Genomic DNA, 21,902 nt, shown 5'->3' with positions numbered 1-21,902 from the left:
CTTAGACAAGTTTCTAGTACTCTATTTCTACCTCTCCCTTTTTCCCTCTCTCTTTCCCTCATTTGATGGATTTTTCTGGAAACCTCTTCAGAGACAGTTTCTTCATGGGATTTTGGCACTAATAACTAAATTATTTCCACTCCCAGCTGGGAATCTTGAGAAAAAAATCTAAGTTCATCACTCTTGCTTCTAATTCCAGCCAAAACTCAGGAGTGATGAAAGAACTACCCATAAAACTTGAAAAAAAATCTGATTTTGGTTTTGTGAAAAACTTTTGGATTTTGACTTTAAATCATCTCTACTTTTGCTAAGAAAAACTCTGCATAACAGTCTATCCTTTTCTGCCTATGCCTTGAATTATTATCATTTTGTAATTTCTCAAATAGTAATTTTCACATTAATTCCAAAACTATAGAATATATGACCTTTTTCCTCTATTAAATTGTGTGATATAATTTCCTTTGTATTGCATGTCAAATTAATACTCTTGTTGAGTCTATTAAAAGACAAAGCAGGGGCAGCTAGATGGCACAGTGGATAAAGTACGGGCCCTGGAGTCAGGAGTACCTGGGTTCAAATCCGGTCTCAGACACTTAATAATTACCTAGCTGTGTGGCCTTGGGCAAGTCACTTAACCTCATTTGCCTTGCAAAAACCTAAAAAAAGGACAAAGTGAAGGGGTGTGAATAATGATATGTTTTTAAGAAGAAAAGTTGAGTTTCTATAAATTCATAAATTTAGGAGAGCAATGATGATTGTCTAGGAACAGCTATGCATTTGCTTACCATTCATTGTAGTATTTATTTGGGGTATCTTAGGCTTCATTCCCAGTGTAAGGCTCATTATCTATTACCAAAAACACAGAAAAGAAAAATTGGGCAGCTATCTCTTTTCTCTGTTGGTAGTTGTAATCATCACATTCCCTCAAGGAAACATTCTATCCTCTTTTTTAACCCTCTTTTTTTCATAACATAGCTTTTAACAAACTTTTAAGTTGCTATTTAAATTGGTCCTTTCAAAATAAATCCACTTTTCCTACTCCTTAGAATTATTTCTCTTTTTTACTTCAGAATTTCATTCTTGAACATCTCCCAATCTATCCCACCTGGACAGAATTTTTCTGAATAATTTAAGTATACAACATCTTTCCTAACTTTTCTTTGAACCTTTAAACAAAATACAAGGTGCACATCATGTTATATACAGATTCCCTCCCTTTCTTGAAGATATTTCAGGATGAAGTGATCATTTCCCCACATGGTTCTCATTATTTTCACTATACAACCAATTCTTCTCTTTTAGGAAGAATAAGATCCAGAATGGTTTCCCTTTTTTTTTTTTGATTCATCCATATTTTGAAAGATGAAAATATCATGAACTTCTGCTTTTGGCAAAGAGGGAGTTTCATCAGATGTTTGTGTTTTTCATATTCATTATTTATTTATTTGTTTTGATCTTTTTTGAAATTTTAAGTTATTCCTCATATTCCCTCCTCCCACCCAAAAGAAGATAAGTAATATGATATTTATGATGCATATGAAATCATGCAAAACATATTTTCATATTAGCTATGACACAAAAAATAAAAAATTTAAAATGAGAAAATTCCATTTTAATTTCCATTCAGGGTTCATTGGTTCTCTCTCTGGAGATGGATATCACTTTTTGTTATTAGTCATTCCATTTGAATTATCTTGGATCACTGGATTAATCAGAATAGCTAAATTATTCACAGTTGATCATTATTACAAAATTCTTGTTTCTGTGAACAATGATATGGTTCTACTGACTTCATTATGTATCAGTCATATAAATTTTCCCAGTTTTTTTCCTGAAATCATTCTGCTTATCATTTTTTATTGCACAATAGTATTCCATTACAATCACATACAAAACCTTATTCAGTCATTCTCCAATAGATGTGCATGCTGCTAATTTCCAATTCTTTGTCACCACAAGAAGAATTGGTAAAAATTATTCTGTATATATAAATCCTTTACTTTTTTTCTTTATCAAATTCTAAAATGTTTTACAGAAAGGATAGACCAGATCACAACTCCATCAAACAGTTCATTGGTGTCCCTGCTTTTACACACTCTCTCCAGCATTTGTCATTTTGCTTTTTTGTCATATTAGTCAATATAATAAGTAGTAAATAGTACATCAGATTGTTTTATATTGCATTTCTTTTATAAATTGTGACTTTAGAGAGTTTTTGACATGGTTAGATGTCTTTGAATTTTTTCTTCTAATGACTACCTATTTATATCTTTTCACAATTTATCAGTTCAGGAATAATAATTAATTTGATAAATTTAACTCAGTTTCCTATATATTTGCTAAATGAGATCTTTATTGGAGAAATTTGCTGGAAATTTTTTTTAAATATTACTGTTTTTAGCTTTGATTATCTTGCTAATTAAATCTATTTTTTTACTTTTGCTTTGTTGGAGAACCTGATGTCTATCCTTGTCATTTTATACTTCAGTTGAAATATGAAAAGATTCTACTCTGGCCCTTTATATGCTTTTGCTTCAAGTTTATATTTTATAAATAACATTGTTACATTCTGGTTTTAATACATTCTGCTATCCATTTTATATCATAGATACATTCATTCCATTCACATTTATAATCTTGTAATTCCTCCATCCTATTTTCATCTTTTTTATTATCACTCTATTTTTATTGTTTTTCTTCAAAAGCCTGGTTTGCTTCTCACAGCCTCCCTTAATCTACCCTCCCGTTTATCAATTTCCTTTTTTTCCTATTATGATCTCCTGCTACTCAGTTCGGTAGGATAGATTTCTATACCCATTTGAGTGTCCATGTGCACATATGAACTCATGAATGCACACATATGCTTGAATGTTTACAATATGTATGCATGAACATGCATGCATGGATATTTAGATGGGTATTCATGTGAGCATACACATATGAATATGCTTGTACATATATATTTAAATATGAATTATATGAATGTGCATGTATCCATTTTCTTTCTCTTTTAATCCAATTGCTATGAGAGTGATGTTCAATGTTGTTTCCCACCTTCTCTATTTCTCCCTTCACTGTAAAAACTCTTACACACCTCTTTTGTGTGAGCTAGTTTTCCTCATTCTTCCTCTCCTTTTCTCCTTTTACCAATGCATTCCTCTTTCTCTCCCTTTAATATATTTTAGGGTTTTTTTGCAAGGCAATGAGGTTAAGGTGGCTTGCCCAAGGTCACACAGCTGGGTAATTATTGTCTGAGGTCAAATTTGAACTCAGGTCCTCCTGATACCAGGGCCTGTATTCTATCTACTGTGCCACTTAGTCACCCCTCCCTTTCATATTTTTGATATCATTTCAACATCATAATTTTGACGTCATTATGACAACATAATCAACTCACACATCTGGCTTCTCTCTATGTAGACTCCTTACTGTCTAAGTAATGATAATTTTTGAGGACTTACAGGTATTATTTTCTTATATAGGAATGTAAATGGTTTAACCTTATTGAGTTCATTATGATTTCTCTTTCATATTTCTCTTTTTTGTGCTTCTCTTGAGTTTTGTGCTTGAGTGTACACTTTTGTATGTAGCTGTGGTCTTATCAGAAATTCAAAGAAATTTCTCTATTTCATTACATGCCCATTTTTTCTCTCTGAGGCATTATACTCCATTTTGCTGAGTTGGTTGTTCTTGATCAAAGCTCTTAACTTTTTGCATTCAGGAATATCATGTTCCAAGTCCTCTTCTCCTTTACATTGGAAGCTACTATATATTTTGTGATTCTGACTGTTCCTCCACAACATTTTATTAGTTTCTTTCTGGTTGCTTATAGCATTTTTCATGACTCGGGAGCTCTGCAATTTGACTATTATAATTCTGGGAATTCTCATTTTAGGATCTCTATTAGGAGGTGATTAGTGGATTCTGTTATGTCTTTTTTGTCTTATCTTTGTATTTTTGCAAAATGTTGAGGTTGAGTGACTTGTCCAAGGTTTCACAACTAGCTGTTTGAGGTCACATTTGAACTCAGGTCCTCCTGAATCCAGGGCCAGTTCTCTATCCACTCTGCCACCTAGCTGCCCCCCAAAACCCACATCAGTGGATTCTTTTAAATCCTAATTTACCTTCTGAAGCTGATTTATTGGAGGCAGATTTTTTTTAAATTTCTTGAAATAAGATGGTAAAGTTCATTTTTAAAAGTTCTGGATTTTAAGTTGTACATCAATTCTTGAATTATTTCCCCTCAATTTACTTTTCAGGTCAGATTTCTTTTCTTTTTGTTCTGATGAGATAGTTTAGCATTTTTTTGCATTTGGACTTTGCTTTAGATTTTGCTTTATTGTTTCTTGATGTTTCTTGAAATCAATAGCATCTCTTTGCCTAATTCTAATGTTTGAGTAGTTCTTCAATAGATTTTTTTTTGTATCTCTTCTACTACCTTAAAAACAATTCTCTTTTTAAGATATTTCTTTCAATAATTTTGTGCCTCTTTTAGTAAGCTGTTAATTACTTTTTTATAATATTTTTGTATCACTTTCATTTCTTTTTCTAATTTTTCCTTTATTTTTGTTTATTTCTTTTATAATAAGAAAGTCTTACTTGTTTTGGGACTAATATGAAATTTTCTTTTACAATTTTGCTTGTAGTTATTTTTACATTGTTGTCTTCTGAGTTTGTGTTTTGTTCTTCCCTGCTAGCATAATAGCTTTCATGGAAAAAGATCATTTTTTCCCTGTAGTTTGCTCATTTTATTGTCCTGTTTCTTGAAATGTTAAAGTTGGACTTTTCTCACCATGGAGAGAAGAAGCACTGTCCCAATCTTCAAAATTTTTTAGTAATATTGTTTTTAAAGCTAGTTCTGGGGAGTTTTGAAGTTTTTGATGCTTCCAAGATGATGTTATCCTGACAGAGGTGTGTTCACCTCTTCCTCCTTGTCTATTCTCTGATCTTTTATACAGATTGGGACTCTCCTCCCAAGCAGCCCCAAGTCCTAATGGTCCTCTCTGCTTTAGAAATGAGACTATATCCTTGTCCCTTTGTTAAGAACCACACGTAGTCCTCTCTTCCCTGAAATGGTAACCCAGAACTGCCTCTGGATAATAGAGTTGCCAAATAATGAGAAGTCCTGCACCTATCTTCTTAAAAAGTGCCCTGTGATATCTTTCTGACTAGTAGTCTGGACTATGAGTTCCTTCAGCAGCTGCTGATGTTGCTGTTGTAGCCCCATCCAAGACATGCTGCTGGTGCTGTCCTCATATCTGCTCTAGGTTGACCTCCACCCAAGTTTCATTGTCCTCTCTACTGACCTCTCAAGCTGTGTTGGGCTAGAAAAATGTTTCACCCTGACCTTCTCTTGACTCTGCCACTCCAGAACTGAATTTGAGTGATTATCTTAAAGTTGGTTGGAAGGTATACTGGAGTATTCAGCTGGGTTGCTGCCTCTGCTTTGCCATCATGACTCCACCTTTCAGATGTTTTGATAATTCAATTCCCCCAACACTACTATATCATACTTCTGTGCCAAATTCATAACTATTTTTTAAAGTGCTCATATATTTTGTCTTTTTGACTAAGCCATCTAGAACATAGATTTCTAAGTCATCCCATGAGCTTCAAACATCGACAAAACTCCTCAAAGTCATCATACTAGATTAAAATACAATTGGGAAATGTTTAACAAAATAAATCAAAGTAGAATACAACAGAGACAATTTTTATTTGGAGGCTTCTAAGTTAATAGTGTACCAGAGGGACCTATTTCTGTTTAAATTTGATACCATTCATTCAAAATGTACTTCAGTGACAAAATAACATTTTTCTCTAACCTTTTACCTACACTGAAATATTCTTCATTATCATTCCTTCTTTCCCTTATAGAATTTCTCATGTGATTATGCCTTATTAATATACAATGCTACTTCCAACTTTAGCTATCTTCTTTGAAAAAAATATTTATTTAATTACATACTTCACTTTTAGGTTTCACACAAGCAAACCTTAATCATATCTGAGGTCAAGTCTGACACCTTGAGTTAGGACCTCTAGAGCCTCAAGTTTGTTACCCAGAATTTTATGATTCAAGCAGAGAATCTATGGACTATATTTTTTCTAGAGTCTTCTTATTGCTTTAAGTTCTAGATCTTACTCAGGTGAGACCTGTGACTCTCTTGGTATTAAAATGATATATCCTCAGTGCCCTCCTTTTGGATTACTGTCTTCTTGTGATGCACACTTCAATAAAATTATGAGTGATTCCATATGGAATTACCCTAAAAGAAGTTCACCTATGGATGTGCCTTGGGACAAAAGAAAATTATGTTAGTAAGATCAAAATGGAATATAGGAACCCAAGATAATCTGGGTGTGATAAAATAGGAGATGGAAAGACTAAACATCAACATCTTGGCTATCAGTGAACTTAAATGGATGAGAATGGGTGGATTTAATTTAGGTGATCATTACATATATGAGCCTAAGCAAGAATTCTTTATAAACAATGTGGTAGTCTTCATAGTCAATAAAAGGGTGAAAAAAGTAGTAATGTGATGTAATCTCAAAAATGCATGAATCCAAGGGAAACTATTCACATCACAAAACAAATCGTATTGTGAATACAATTTATATTGTAAATAGAAAGCATTGATATTGAAGAGGGGAAAATTGATTGCATCTGTGAATATCTATAACATCTTCTAGAAATAAAATTATTTTTAAATAAATATCATATTCATCATAGGGATTAGAATACTAAAATAGGAAAACAGAAGATAATTGGAATAATAAACAAATTTGACCTTGAATACAAAACCAAACAGGACAGAGACTAATAGAATATTATCAAGATAATTCACCGTTAAGAGCATATACCCTTTTGCAGCAACCCAAAAGGCATATGGTCAATATCAACATCAGATCGATTATATTATGTCAAGTCAAAGATGGAAAAGTTTTATACATCAGTAAAAACAACACCTGGAGGCACAACTCAGATCAGAAAGTTTTAATTGCAAAATTTGAACAAATTGAAAAAAGGGCAGAAACCATCATTTCACATAGTTATAGCAATTAACATCTCTTATGAATATGAAGTAAGAATATGAATATATTTAAGAAATTGCTCTGATCAATAGAATGTCTGAAAAACCATAGATGGAAGTTCACAACTACAAAATGTGCAAAAGAAAAAAACAGCAAGAAAGAAAAATGACTCTCTGATGAGGTTTTATGAAAGCTGAGTAATGGAAAGATAAGGTTTTCCTAGATGAGAAGTGCAAAGAAATAGAAGAAAACAATAGTATGGGAAAAAACTAAAGGATCTTCAAGAAAATTAAATATAACAAGAGGAAAATGGACATAATAAAATATAAAAAAATAGTGGTGACTTAACAGATGTGGAAAAGGTTAGAAAGAGTTTACAATAACACACAGGAGATCTATCTAAAAAGATATTAATATCACTGATAATCACAATGTTGTAATTACTGATCTAGAGCCAGGCATCCTAGAGAATGAAGTCAAGTGGGTCTTAGGGAACATTGCTAACAAAAAGTCTAGTGAAGATGACATAATTCCAACTGAATGATTTAAAATCCTAAAAGATGATGCTGTTAAAGTGCTGCATTCAATTTGCTAGCAAATTTGGAAAACTCAACAGTGGGACCAAATTAGAAAATATCAGTTTAAGGCATATATACCTAAAGAAGGGAATTCAAATTCTTAAAAAGGAACATTCAAATTACTGAACAGTTATACTCATTTTACATGCAAGCAAGATTTTGCTTAAGATTGTGCAAGTTAGGTTTCGGTAATATGTGAACTGAAAATTACCAGAAGTGCAAGTGTTCTTAAAGAGGCAGGGAAATTAGGGACCCAGTTTTCAAAATTCACTGAATCATAGGGAAACCAAAGGAGATCCAGAAAAATGTATACTTCTGTTTCATTGACTACACAAAATATTTTGACTGTGTTGGACCTAAACAAAATGTGGCAAAACCTTAAAGAGTTAGGCATACCACATTCTGGCCAAGATGGCGGAGAGAAGACAGGCACAGTTCTAAAGTCTCCTGATCTCTTCCTCATTTATTACATGAAACAAACCTCTTAAAAGAAATCCGATCCACAAAACCCAGAAGTAAAAGCCAGGAGAAAAAAACATCTACCTTAGGATTTGTCTCCAGCAGCAGCTTTAGCCAAATTCAGGCAGCTGAGTCTGGGCTCAGAGGGAGGATCAGCCCTGGATCAGCCAGATTAACGGCTGAATTGGAGCCGGGAGTCTCAGGGCCCGAGAGCAAGACCTGCTGGATCAGCGGTGGGGCTGGATGACAGGGACTTGGGTTGGTGGGGGAGCCAAGGCACTGGTGTTGGTGCTGTCCCCCTGGAGGTTGGGGACAGGGCTGGGGGGGGGGCAGTTCTGGTGCAGGAGAGCTGCAGACACCATCCCTGGGCTCCTTGGGTCTGAGGAACTCTGAGTCCACACCTCTATGGCAGCTGAGGCCTCTTCCCAAACAAACAAATGCAAACTACTTCTGCCTCAAACCCAGGTGTGTGAGCAGAATAACCAGCCCAGCTGGGGAATGACCTCAGGCCAGAGTAAAGCCCACCATTGATTGAAAGCAAAAGAATTCAATACCTCCAACCCCTCCCTTCAAGAAAAGGGAGAAGGCCTCAACCAAGGTCACAGACACTCCAAAGAAAGCAACCAACACCTCCTATTGGCCAGCCAGAGAAACTGCAGTCAGTGAGTAAAGCCTTTAGCGATCCCAAGCTCAGGTGAACCAGCTCCCCCCCCCAATTCAAGGTCTTAGCAAAATGAAGAAGGGTCAGTGGAAAGGTGGATCCATAGAAAAATTCCTGGAAGGGAAAGACCCTAACTCAGAGAGACCTGGAACCACTGAGGAGAATACAATCTGGTCTCCAGCACAGAAAGACTTCCTTGAAGAAATAAGGAAGAAGCTTAAAAATTTGGAAGAGACAATGAATACCTTGCAACAAGAAAACAAAACCTTAGAAAGTACAATTGGACAAACACAAAAGGAGAATAAATCTCTCACATCATCAATTGGACCAATACAAAATGAGAATAATTCTCTCAGATCCTCAAATGAGCAAATGCAAAAAGAAATCTCTCAAAACCTCAGTTGGTGACATGGAAAGTTCTTTCAAAAGTAGCATTGACCAACTGGAAAAGGAGTTGCAAAAGGTTAATGAAGAAAACTCCTCCCCCCAAAAAACAATGGAGTCTACATAAACTAATGACTCCATGAGACCGCAAGAGTCAGTTAAACAAAATCAAAAAAAAAATAGAAGCAAATGTAAAATACCTCATCAACAAAACCACTGACCTCAAGAATGGATCGAGGAGGGGCAACCTGAAAATTATAGGACTTCCTGAAAACATTGAAGAGAAAAAAAAGCCTGGACTTAATATTACAGGATCTAATGATGAAAAACTGCCCTGATATCATGGAATCGGAGGGCAAAGTAGTTATTGAAAGAGTACCTCGATCCCCACCAGAAAAAGATCCTAAAATGAAAACACCAAGGAATGTTGTGGCCAAACTTCAGAACTATCCGAAAAAAGAGAAAATCCTGCAAGCAGCCAGAAAGGAACAATTTAAATATCAAGGAGCCACAGTAACGATCACGCAGGACCTGCCTGCATCAATATTAAGGGACCGAAGGGCCGGGAATGAGATATGTCGAAGAGCACAGGAGCTTGGAATGCAGCCAAGAATCTACTCTCCTGCAAAGCTGAGCCTTCTCTTCCAGAGAAAAACATGGACATTTAATGAAATGGAAGAATTCCAAAAATTTCTGATGAAAAGACCAGAGATAAACAGAAAATTTGGACATCAAATAGGAGGTTCAAGAGACACATGAAAAGGTTAAAAAAAAAGGGGGGGAGGTGGTAAAAGGAAAAAAAAATGCAATCCAGTAAGTTGAAACTGGCTATATCCCAGCATGGGGAGAAAAAATTCTCATAAATCTTGAGAACTGTAACTCTAACAGAGAGAATACACCTAGCTGGAAATTATGGACATTCATGACCTATCCATGAGACTGCTATCTAATGGGATGTAACTGGATTTAACCCCACTTGGGAGAAGGACTCTAATAACTCTCAGGAATTTTGACTCTATTCGATAACATATACTGAACTAGAAGGGACAGACACTCAGAATTTTCTTTGACTTAGATAGAATGATCTAAAAAAACACTACCTCCTTAAAAAGGGGGACAGGAAAGAGACTGGAGGAGGGAGAGGATTGAATGGGGTAAATCTCATTGCACTAAGAGGTACAAATAGAGGAGAAGAAGGGAGCAGAGGAGAAACACCTGAATCTTCTCATCAGACTTGGCTTAAAGTCAACCTACTCATACTCAGTTAACTTATAAAACATCTAACCTTTCAAGTATTAGAAGGGGAAAAGGGGAGGGGGGATGGAGAAAGGGAAGGGGAATGGGGGGAAAAGGAGAAATAACAAAAGGAAGGGAAGGGAAAAGGGAAAAAGAGAAAGGGGAAAGAAAGGGGAGGGTGTGATATAGGAGGGCAAACACACTGAAGGGGTGGTATTCAGAAATAAAATATAGAGGAATATGGATAAGGGGGGGGGAATACAAACAGAGGGAAGAGAGCAAGGAAGGCAATAAAGAATTAGTAATCACAACCTTGAATGTGAATGGGATGAACTCTCCCTTAAAATGTAAACAAATAGCAGAGTGGATTAAAAAACAGAATCCTACAATATGCTGCTTACAAGAAACTCATTTGAAGCAGAGAGATACATATAGAGGAAAGGTAAAAGGTTGGAGCAAAATATATTTTGCTTAAGCTGAAGTAAAAAAAAAAGCAGGGGTAGCAATCCTTATCTCAGACAAAGTAGCAGCAAAAATAGATAGCATAGCATTAAAAGAGATAAGGAAGGAAACTTTATCCTCCTAAAAGGTACCATAGACAATAAAGTCATTTCAATATTGAATGCATATGCACCCAGTGGGACAGCACCCAAATTCTTAGAGGAGAAGCTAAAAGAACTACAGGAAATGATAGACAGCAAAGCTCTACTAGTGGGAGACCTCAGCCTCCCACTATCAGATATAGATAAATTGAATCATAAAATAAAGAAGAAAGAAGTTAAGGATGTAATAGATTGCTAGAAAAATTAGATATAGTAGCGTTATGGAGGAAACTGAATGGGGATAGAAAGGAATATATACCATTTTCTCTGCAGTACATGGAACTTATACAAAAATTGATGATGTACTAGGACATAAAAACCTAATGATCAACTGCAGAAAGGCAGAAATAGTGAATACATCTTTCTCAGATCACAATGCAATAAAAGTCATATGCAATACTGGACCAAGGAAATATAGACCCAGAACAAACTGGAAACTGAATAACCTCATTTTAAAAAATGAGTGGACCAAAAAAACAAATTATAGAAAGAATTAACCATTTTATCCTAGATAATGATAATAATGAAACAACATACCAAAACTTATGGGATTCATTCAACGTGACTCTCAGGGTATATATTATAGCTCTAAATGCTTACATGAATAAATTGGAGAAAGAGGAAATCAATGAACTAAATATGCAACTAAAAAAAATTAGAGAAAGAACAAATCAAAAATCCCCAATTAAATACCAAATTAGAAATTCTAAAAATTAAAGGATAAATTAATAAAAGCAAAAGCAGAAAAACCATTGAATTAATAAATAAAACCAAAAGTTGGTATTATGAAAAAAACCAATAAAATTCATAAACCTCTGGTCAATTTGATTTAAAAAAAGAAAGAAGAAAACCAAATAGCTAGTATCATAAATGAAAAAGGTGAACTCACCACCAATGAGGAAATAAAAGTAATAATTCAAAATTATTTTGCCTAACTATGCCAATAAAGTTGATAATCTAAGTGAAATGGATGAATATTTGCAAAAATATAAGTTTCCCAGATTAAATGAAGAAAAGATTAAGTACCTAAACAACTCTGTCTCAGAAATAAAAATTCAACAAGCCATTATTGAACTCCCTAAAAAAATCTCCAGGGTCTGAAGGATTCACAAGTGAATTCTACCAAACATTTAATGAACAATTGGTCCCAATCCTATATAAACTCTTTGGAAAAATAGGGAAAGGTGGAACTCTGCTAACTCTTTCTATGAAAACAATAGGCTACTGTTACCTAAACTAGGAAGAGTTAAAACAGTGAAAAAAAATTATAGGCCTATTTCCCTATATAGATGCAAAAATCCTAAATAAAATCTTAGCAAAATGATTACAACAAGTCATCACTAGGGTAATACATTATGATCAAGTAGGATTTATTCCAGGAATGCAGGGTTGGTTCAATATTAGGAAAACTGTTAGTATACTCAATTATATCAACAACAAACCTATCAGAAATCATATGATCATATCAATAGATGCTGAAAAAGCTTTTGACAAAATACAGCATCCATTCCTATTAAAAACACTAGAGAGTTTAGGAATAAATGGACTGTTCCTTAAAATAATTAGCAGTATCTATTTGAAACCATCAACAAGCACTATATTCAATGGGGAGAGGCTAGAAGCATTCCCAATAAGATCAGGGGTGAAACAAGGGTGCCCATTATCACCACTGGTATTCAATATTGTGTTAGAAATGTTAGCATCAGCAATTAGAGAAGAAAAAATATTGAAGGAATTGGAATTGGGAAGGAAGAGACAAAATTCTCACTCTTTGCAGATGACATGATGGTCTACCTAGAGAATTCTAAGAAATCATCCAAAAAAACTACTGGAAACAATTAGCAACTTTAGCAAAGTTGCAGTTTATAAAATAAACCCTCATAAACCCTCAACTTTTATATATATATATATATATATATATATATATCTAGCAAGAAACAGCAGGAAGAGCTAGAAAGAGAAATCCCATTCAAAGTAACCTCAGACAATATAAAATATTTGGGAGTCTATTTGCCAAGACAGACTCAGAATCTTTTTGTAAACAATTATAAAACACTTTCCACACAAATTAAATCAGATTTAAATAACTGGGCAAATATCAACTGCTCATGGATAGGTAGAGCTAATATAATATAAATGACAATTCTACCAAAACTAAACTATCTGTTTAGTGCCCTACCAATCAAAATTCCAAAAAATTATTTAATGAGATAGAAAAATTGTAAGTAAATTCATATGGAGAAATAAAAAGTCAAGAATTGTCAGGAGCTTAATGAAAAAAAGTGCAAAAGAAGGTGGCTTAGCCCTACCTGATCTAAGATTATATTATAAAGCATCAGTCATCAAAACTGTTTGGTATTGGCTAAGAAATAGAGTGGTGGACCAGTGGAATAGACTAGGTGTAAAAGCAGGAGATGATTATAGTAATCTGCTGTTTGATAAACCCAAAGAGTCTGGCTATTGAGATAAAAACTCTCTCTTTGATAAAAATTGCTGGGATAATTGGAAGTTAGTATGGAAGAAACTTAGATTAGACCAACACCTCACACCCTTTACCAAGATAAGATCCAAATGGTTACAGGACATATACATAAAAAACAATACTATAGGCAAATTAGAAGATCAAGAACTAGTCTAACCTGTCAGATCTATGGAAAGGGGAGCAGTTTATGACTAAGGAAGAGGTGGAGAGCATAACCAAAAAACCAATTAGATGATTTTGATTACATTAAATTAAAAAGCGTTTGCACAGATAAAACCAATGTAACTAAGATCAAAAGAAATGTCGTAAATTGGGAAACAATCTTTACAACTAATGATTCTGACAAAGGACTCATCTCTAAAATATACAGAGAACTGAGTCATATTTTTTAAAACAAAAAGCCATTTCCCAATTGACAAATAGTCAAAGTATATGCAAAGGCAATTTACAGATTAGGAGATCAAGTAATCCATAGCCATATGAAAAAATGATCTAAATCATTTATTATTAGAGAAATGCAAATTAAAGCTTCTCTGAGGTACCACCTCACACCTCTCAGATTAGCCAATATGACCAGGAAGGATAATGATCATTGTTGGAAGGGTTGTGGGAAATCTGGGACACTATTACACTGTTGGTGGAACTGTGAACTCATCCAACCCTTCTGGAGAGCTATTTGGAACTATGCCCAAAGGGTAACAAAAATGTGCATACCCTTTGACCCAGCAATACCACTACTGGGTCTATACCCTGAAGAGATGATGAAAAAGGGTAAAAACATTATTTGTACAAAAATATTTATAGCAGCCCTGTTTATGGTGGCAAAGAATTGGAAATCAAGTAAATGTCCTTCATTTGGGGAATCGCTTAGCAAACTGTGGTATATGTATGTCATGGAACACTATTGTTCTATTAGAAAGCAGGAGGGATGGGATTTCAGGGAAGCCTGGAAGGATTTGCATGAACTGATGCTGAGTGAGATGAGCAGAACCAGAAAAACACTGTAAACCCTAACAGCAACATGGGAGTGATGTTCAACCTTGAAGGACTTGCTCATTCGATCAGTGCAACAATCGGGAACAATTTTGGGCTGTCTGCAAAGGAGAGTGCCATCTGTATCCAGATAAGGAGCTGTGGAGTTTGAACAAAGTACAAGGACTATTCCCTTTAATTTAGAAAAAAAACAGATATCTTATTGTGTGATCTCGTTATCTCTTAGACTTCTCTTCTTTAAGGATATGATTTCTCTTTCATCACACCCAATTTGGAACAAGGTACAACATGGAAACAAAGTAAAGACTGATAGAGTGCTTTCCATGGGGGGGGGGAAGTAAGATTGGGGGGAAAATTGTAAAACTCAAAGTATATCTTTAATAAAAATAAATTTAAAAAAAGAGAGAGAGAGATGGGAATACCAGATCATTTACTTGCCTCCTGACAAACCATGTGGGTCAAGAAGCAATAGCTTCTATCAGCAATAACTGATTGGTTTAAAATTGAAAAGAAATACAAAGATTGCATTTTGCCACCTTATTTATTAAACTTGTATGTACATTATATCATAGGAAATGCCAGGCTGGATGAATCAAAACCAAGAATTAGGGATGCCAGGAAAAATATATCAATGATCTCAGATATGCAGATGATAACATTCTAATGGCAGAAATTTAGAAGAATAAAAAGCCTCTTGATGAAAGTGACAAAGGAGAAAATCAAACAAAAAAAAACTAAGTTCAATGTAACTGGTCCCATCATTTTTTGGCAAATAGAGGGAAAAGAAATGGAAGGATATCAGATTTTATATTCTTTGACTCAAAATTCACTTAGATGGCTACTACAGCCATGAAATTAATAGATGCTTGCTCCTTGGAAGGAAAAGCAGGGCAATGATAACACCTTGCCAAAAAAAATTCCAATTAATTTTTCCCATATATTTATATAACTATTTTTCCTAGTTCAGCAAAATAGTTATTTGAAGTAATTTAATTTGGGTAGAATTTTGCCATTTTTATTATATTAACCCAACCCTACCATGTGCAATTGAAATTTTACCTATTGTTTAGATTTGACTTTATTTGTGTGAGAAGTGTTTTGTAATTGTGTTCATGGAGCAACAAAAAGGCAAGAATATCAAGGGAATTGAAGAAAAAAAATGTAAATGAAAGTTGGCCAGATCTATAGCTATACTCAACTGGCAATCATCAAAACTGCCTGGTACTGATTAAGGAAAAGAGTAATGGAACAGCGGGTCGGAAAAGGTGCGAAATAAAAAAAAAAACAGTAGTATAGGATTATAATAATCTATCCTTTGACAAATCCAAGGGCATTAGCTTCTGGGAGAAGAACTCACAATTGACAAAAATTGGGAAAAAGTATGGCAAAAATTAGGCATAAACCCTATACCAATATAAGTTCAAAATAGGTACAAGATTTAGACATAAAGTGTTATACTTGGACAATTAACAGATCAAAAACTATTCTGCCAAGTCTATGGAAATGGAAGAATTTATGACCAAACAAGAAATAGAATGTATAATATAAATTACAAAGTGGATGAAAATGATTATATTAAATTAAAAACAAATGCTGCCCAAGATTAGAAGAAAAAACAGAAAACAGGGAAACAATTTTCATAGCTAGGGGTTCTGATAAAAGTCTAATTTCTAAAATATATAGATAATTACATCAAATTTATAAGGTTTCAAGTAATTCCCTTATTGATAAGTGGGCAAATGATATAAAAAGGCAGTTTTCAAGTGAAAAAAACTAAAGATATATATATATATATATATATATATATATATATATATATATATATATATGTAAATATATGAAAACATTCTCCAAATCATTACCTATTAGAGAAATGCAAATTAAAGTAGCTGAGGAACTACTTCACATCTATCAGACTGGGTAAGATGGCAGAAAGGGAAAATGATAATTGATGGATAATTTGTGGAAGGATTGTGGACATTACTGCACTATCGTTGGAGTTGTGAATTAGTCCAACCATTCTGGAGAGCAATATGGGACTATGCCCAAAATATAACTGATTATACTCTTTGACTGAACAATATCAATACTAAGTCTATATCTAGAAAAAATCATAAAAAACAGAAAAAGTCCCCCATGGTAAAAAAAAAAAAATTCATAGCAGCTCTTTTTTTAGTGGCAAAGAATTGGAAATTGAAGGGACTCCCATCGATTGATGAATGAATGAATAAGCTATGGTTTATGAATGTTGAATATTATGGAGTCTTATTTTTCTCTAAGAAATCATGAATGGGGTGGATAGGTTGCGTAGTGGATAGAGCACCAACCCTGGAGTCAGGAGGACCTGAGTTCAAATCCGGCCTCAGACATTTAATAATTACCTAGCTGTGTGGCATTGGGCAAGCCACTTAACACCATTTGCCTTGCAAAAACCTAAAAAAACCCAAACAACAACAAAAAAAAACATGAATAGTTGGTAGTTGGACTCCAGAGAAGCATGGAAAGAATTACAGGAATTGATGCTGAGTGAAGGGAGCAGAACCACAAGAACATTGTACACATTAGCAACAATATTGTGAGTTGATCAACTTAGATGGATGCTACCCCTCTCAGCAGTTCAGAGAGCTAGGACAACCCTGGGAGACCCATTTTTGATAACACATCCACATCCAAGCAAAGAAAACAAAGCAAAAAACAAATTACATAATCTGAATGAACACTATGTTCACTTTTTTAAATTTTTCTCATGTGTTTTCTTCCTATGCCATGGCTTTCTTTCTTTTCCCTTAGTCCTAATTCTTCATATAGAAAATGACTTACAATGTTCACAGACTGTTTGCCATTGAGGGGAGGGGGAGGGAAGGAAGGTTAGAAGAAAAGTGTGTAACTTATAAATATTCATGAAAGTTGAGAAACTTTCATAACATCATAACATATAATTGTAAAAATAAAAGAAACTATCAATCAGAACAAAATACAGAAAACAACAATAAACTTACTATCTATTCTATAATAGCAATTTAGGTATTTGGCAAACACAGCTACAGAATTTTGTCCATCCAGCACTGAGAAATTCAAAATAGTTTCTCAAATTTCACGTTGTCTAATGAGGAAGACAGAAAAACTGAATAAAATCTTATGTAACTATTGTTTGTGTTCACTATGTAGTCCTTTTGCTTCATGATAATGAGACTTCCTTGAATAAGATTCATGAATTATATTTAGAACTTTAAGGAGTTCTGCTTTAGAATAGAATTTCATAAATGAGTGCTTATATGTTATTCAATTATTTTTAAGAGAAAAGGATTGAAAAAAATTAGTTTGATCTCATAGAAATTCAGTTCAGGAAGGAAAATTCTAGTTGTTTTCTTTCTTAGTCTACTGAACTGGATGAGAAAATTATACTGTCCTATAGTAGTTGAGTTTTGGTTTTCAGGTGGAGCAGTAGATAGAGCACTGGTCCTGGAGTCAGGAGGACCTGAGTTTAAATCTAGCCTCAGATACTTAACAATTGTCTAGCTGTGTGACCTTGAGTAAGTCACTTAACTCCATTGACTTAATTTTTTTTGTTGTTTTTGAAAGGCAATGGGGTTAAGTGGCTTGCCCAGGGCCACACAGCTAGGTAATTATTAAGTGTCTGAGGCCAGATTTGAACTCAGGTAATCCTGACTCCAGGGTGGGTGCTCTATCCACTGCACCACCTAGTCAAGCCTCGTTGACTTAAATTTTTTTTAAAAAAAGTGTTTAGGCTTTCAGGGAGATTATTCTAAATATTTCAGAACACCCTCTATATGGTCTAGTTGTCTGTGAGGAAAGATTGTATCTTGGCATTCTTTTAGCCGTGTAACTTAAAAAGTCTAATTTTCAAAGAAAACATAAACCTATGAGGAAGCCATCCAACTACAATAATAGACATTTTTTAAGTGAAAGGCAGTATGGCATAAAGACATGACTTTTACCACATATATTTTGTTTTATTCTGGGCAAATCTAGTAGACCTTCAGGATACCAGACTTTTTTATTATAAATATCAGAAAAGCTACAGATATCTATCTGTTGGTAAAGTAATATTTTCATCAAGAGTTGCCTACTTGAAGACAGAGCCAAGATGGTGGGAGAAGATCCTTTCATAGGAGCTCTCTCCAAAATATTTCAAAAACCTTGAAATTATGACTCTAACTAAATTTTTGAGAAACAGAATGCATAGAAAGATCCAGTGAGGCAATTCTCCAACCTAAGGTAACCAAGGGGATCATGGGAAGACCTTGTTCCACAGGGTTGGAGGGACAACCTCAACTCAGTGATGGAACTTCATCCTCCTGGGAACAGCCCCAGGGTTCCTGGGAGTGCTGGCTCCTGGCCGCAGAAGAAGTTTCCTGACCTGTACCCCAAGTAGCACCAAGCATAACTTGAAAGGTCAGCAGGGAGACCTCTAGTGTTGCCCTCCTCAGCATAGCCTCTGCCCTCATCACAGATCCCAAGATCCCACAGAAGCAGGTCCATGGAGCTACCCAGCAGCTTCTCCCTAGGTGCTCAGCCCATCGAAGATAAGGGAGTGGAAGGAGATTTCCAAGGTCGGTCCTCTGTCCCTGGAACAGGACTCTGGGGCTTTGACCACATTCAGACCCTAGTCACAGTCTGGGATGCCAGAGGGATGAACTTGTGGTCATTCACAGAGCAGGAGAACAGTCAGAACCTCACACACTGAGGTCCTTGCAGGGGTGTTCCATTAGTACTCAAAAGCTCAGGAAAAGGGCAGGTAGGTGGCACAGAGGATAGAGCACTGGCCCTGGAGTCAGGTGTAGATGAGTTCAAATCCGACCTCAGACACTTAATAATTACCTAGTTGTGAGGCCTTGGGCAAGCCACTTAACTCCATTGCCTTGCTCAAACATAAAAAAAAAGCTCAGGAAGCACCCCAAAACCAGACACAGGCTGGGGAAATGAGTAAACAGAAAAAAAAGGAACCTGACCATAGACAATTATTTTGGTCCCATGGAGGACCAAAATACACAATCAGAAGATAAGGAAGTCCAAGCTTCTGCATCTAAAGATTCCAAGAAATATAGAAGTTGGACTCAGACTATGGCAGAGCTCAAAAAAGATTTTGAAAATCAAATAAGGAAGGCAGAAGAAAAATTGGGAAAAAGAAATGAGAGAGAAGTCAGTAGCTTAGTCAAGGAGATCCAAAAAAATGCTGAAGAAAATATCATGTTAAAAACTAGCTTAGGTCAAATGGAAAAGTTATTGAGGAGAATGCTTTAAAAAGCAGAATTGGCCGGATAGAAAAGGAGATAAGAAAGCTCTCTGAGGAAAACAGATCCTTCATATGTAGAATGGAGCTAAAGGAAGCTGGTGACTTTGCAAGCAATCCAGACACAATAATTCAACACCAAAAGAATGAAAAATTAGAAGAAAATATGAAATATTTCATTGAAAAAAACAACTGATCTGGAAGACAGATCTAGAAAAGATAAGTTAAAAGTTAATGGGTTGGGGCAGCTAGGTGGTGTAGTGGATAAAGCACGGGCCTTGGAGTCAGGAGTACCTGTATTCAAATCCGGTCTCAGGCACTTAATAATTACCTGGCTGTGTGGCCTTGGGCAAGCCACTTAACCCCATTTGCCTTGCAAAAAAAAAAAAAAAAACACCTAAAAAAAAAGTTAATGGGCTCCCTGAAAGTCATGATCAGGAAAAGAGCCTTGAGCTCATTTTTAAAGAATTTATACAGGAAAATTGCCCTAATATCCTAGAAACAGAGGGCAAAATAGAAATTGAGAGAATTCACCAATCTGCCCCAGAGAGATATCCAAAAAAATAAATAAATAACCCCCCCCAGGAATATTATAGCCAAGTTCTAGATCTCCCAAGTCAAAGAGAAAATAATGCAAGCAGCCAGGACACAATTCAAATATCGCAGAACTATAGTCAGGATCACACAGGACTTAGCAGCAACTACACTAAGGGCTCATAGGGTTTGGAATATAATATCCCTGAAGAGCTTGGAATGAAACCAAGAATCAACTACCCAACAAGGCTGAATGTCCTCTTCCAGAGGAAAAGATGGACTTTCGATGAACCAGGGGAATTTCAAATGTTCCTGTTGAAATGATCAGAGCTAAACAGAAAGTTTGATCTTCAAGTATATGACTCAAGTGAAGCATAGAGTGGGGAGGATGAGAAGGGTAAATTATGAGGGACGTAATAATGATGAGCTGCATGTATTTCTGCATGGAAACATGATACTGATAATACTCATATGAATCTTCTCATTTAATAGAACAGGTAGAGGGAGCTTTTATAGATGAGGCACAGGAGAGAGGGGAATTTGAAGGCATAATATATTGTAAAAAAGGAGTCAATGGTGAAAGTGAAATGTACTGGAAAAAGAGAAAGGAAAGGTAGAATAGGCTAAAATATTTCATATAAAAGATATTTCATGTAGATTTTGCAATGGTATGGAAAGGGGGAAGGCGAGAGGGAATGCGAGAGCTTCATTCTCATCAGAAATGTCTCAGAGAGGAAACGACATAATTACTCAATAATGTATAGCTATCTAGAAGAAAAAGGAGAGAAGGGGGAGGGGAGGGATGATATGGGTGATAGAGGAAAAGGTAGATCATGGGAGAGGACAGTCAGATATAACACATTTTACTTTTTACTTTTTACAAGGTGCTGGGATTGGGTGGCCTGTCCGGGACCATGGGCTGAGTGGTTGCTGGGTCTTTGGAGTGGGATGTGGGCTTGGGGCCTCTTGACCCCAGGGCCAGTGCTCTGTGTGCTACACCACTTGGCTGCCCCACAGCACATTTTTGAAGAGGGACAGAGTGAAAAGAGAGAGAAAATAATAAATTATAAATGGTAGTGGGGAGGAATGGATGGAGGGAATTACAATAAGTAACAGTAACTGTGGAAAAATATGGAAGTAACTTCTCTGATGGACTTATGATAAAGAATGTAATCCACCCGAGAGAGATGACTGAAACATATATTTTTCTTTTTTTTTTTACATTATTTCTTATGAGGTTTTTTTTATTTTTGTGGGGAGGGGTATTATGTTTACTCTTAAACAAGTCTATTTTAGTAATGTGTAAATAAATTAAAGAAAAAAAATAAAATTAAAATAAGAGTTGCCTACCTGAAATAAAATCCTAAGTCCTTTCAAATAACAATAGCAGCAACAACAACAATTATATTATAAAGTTTTCAAAACATTTTGCCTAAATAACTTCAGGAAAGTTCCATAACAACCTTGTAAGGAATATACTGGAAGAAGCAGTAGCTGGGGTAGCAGCAGCAGCAGCAGTAATATGGAAGTAGAACCAGGAGATAGCTAAGTGTAAAAGAAAGAAAGTTAGAATGAAATCAGGAAGAGCTGAGTTCTAATGTTCTTTGATCCTTAAGGAAGTTCACTTAAACAGTCATAGCCAAGGGGCAGCTAGGTGGTACAATGGATAGAGCACTGGCCC

The sequence above is a fragment of the Macrotis lagotis genome, chromosome 6, assembly GCF_037893015.1.
Source record: "Macrotis lagotis isolate mMagLag1 chromosome 6, bilby.v1.9.chrom.fasta, whole genome shotgun sequence".
Classification (NCBI taxonomy): Eukaryota; Metazoa; Chordata; class Mammalia; order Peramelemorphia; family Peramelidae; genus Macrotis; species Macrotis lagotis.
This window is presented reverse-complemented; position numbering follows the sequence as displayed.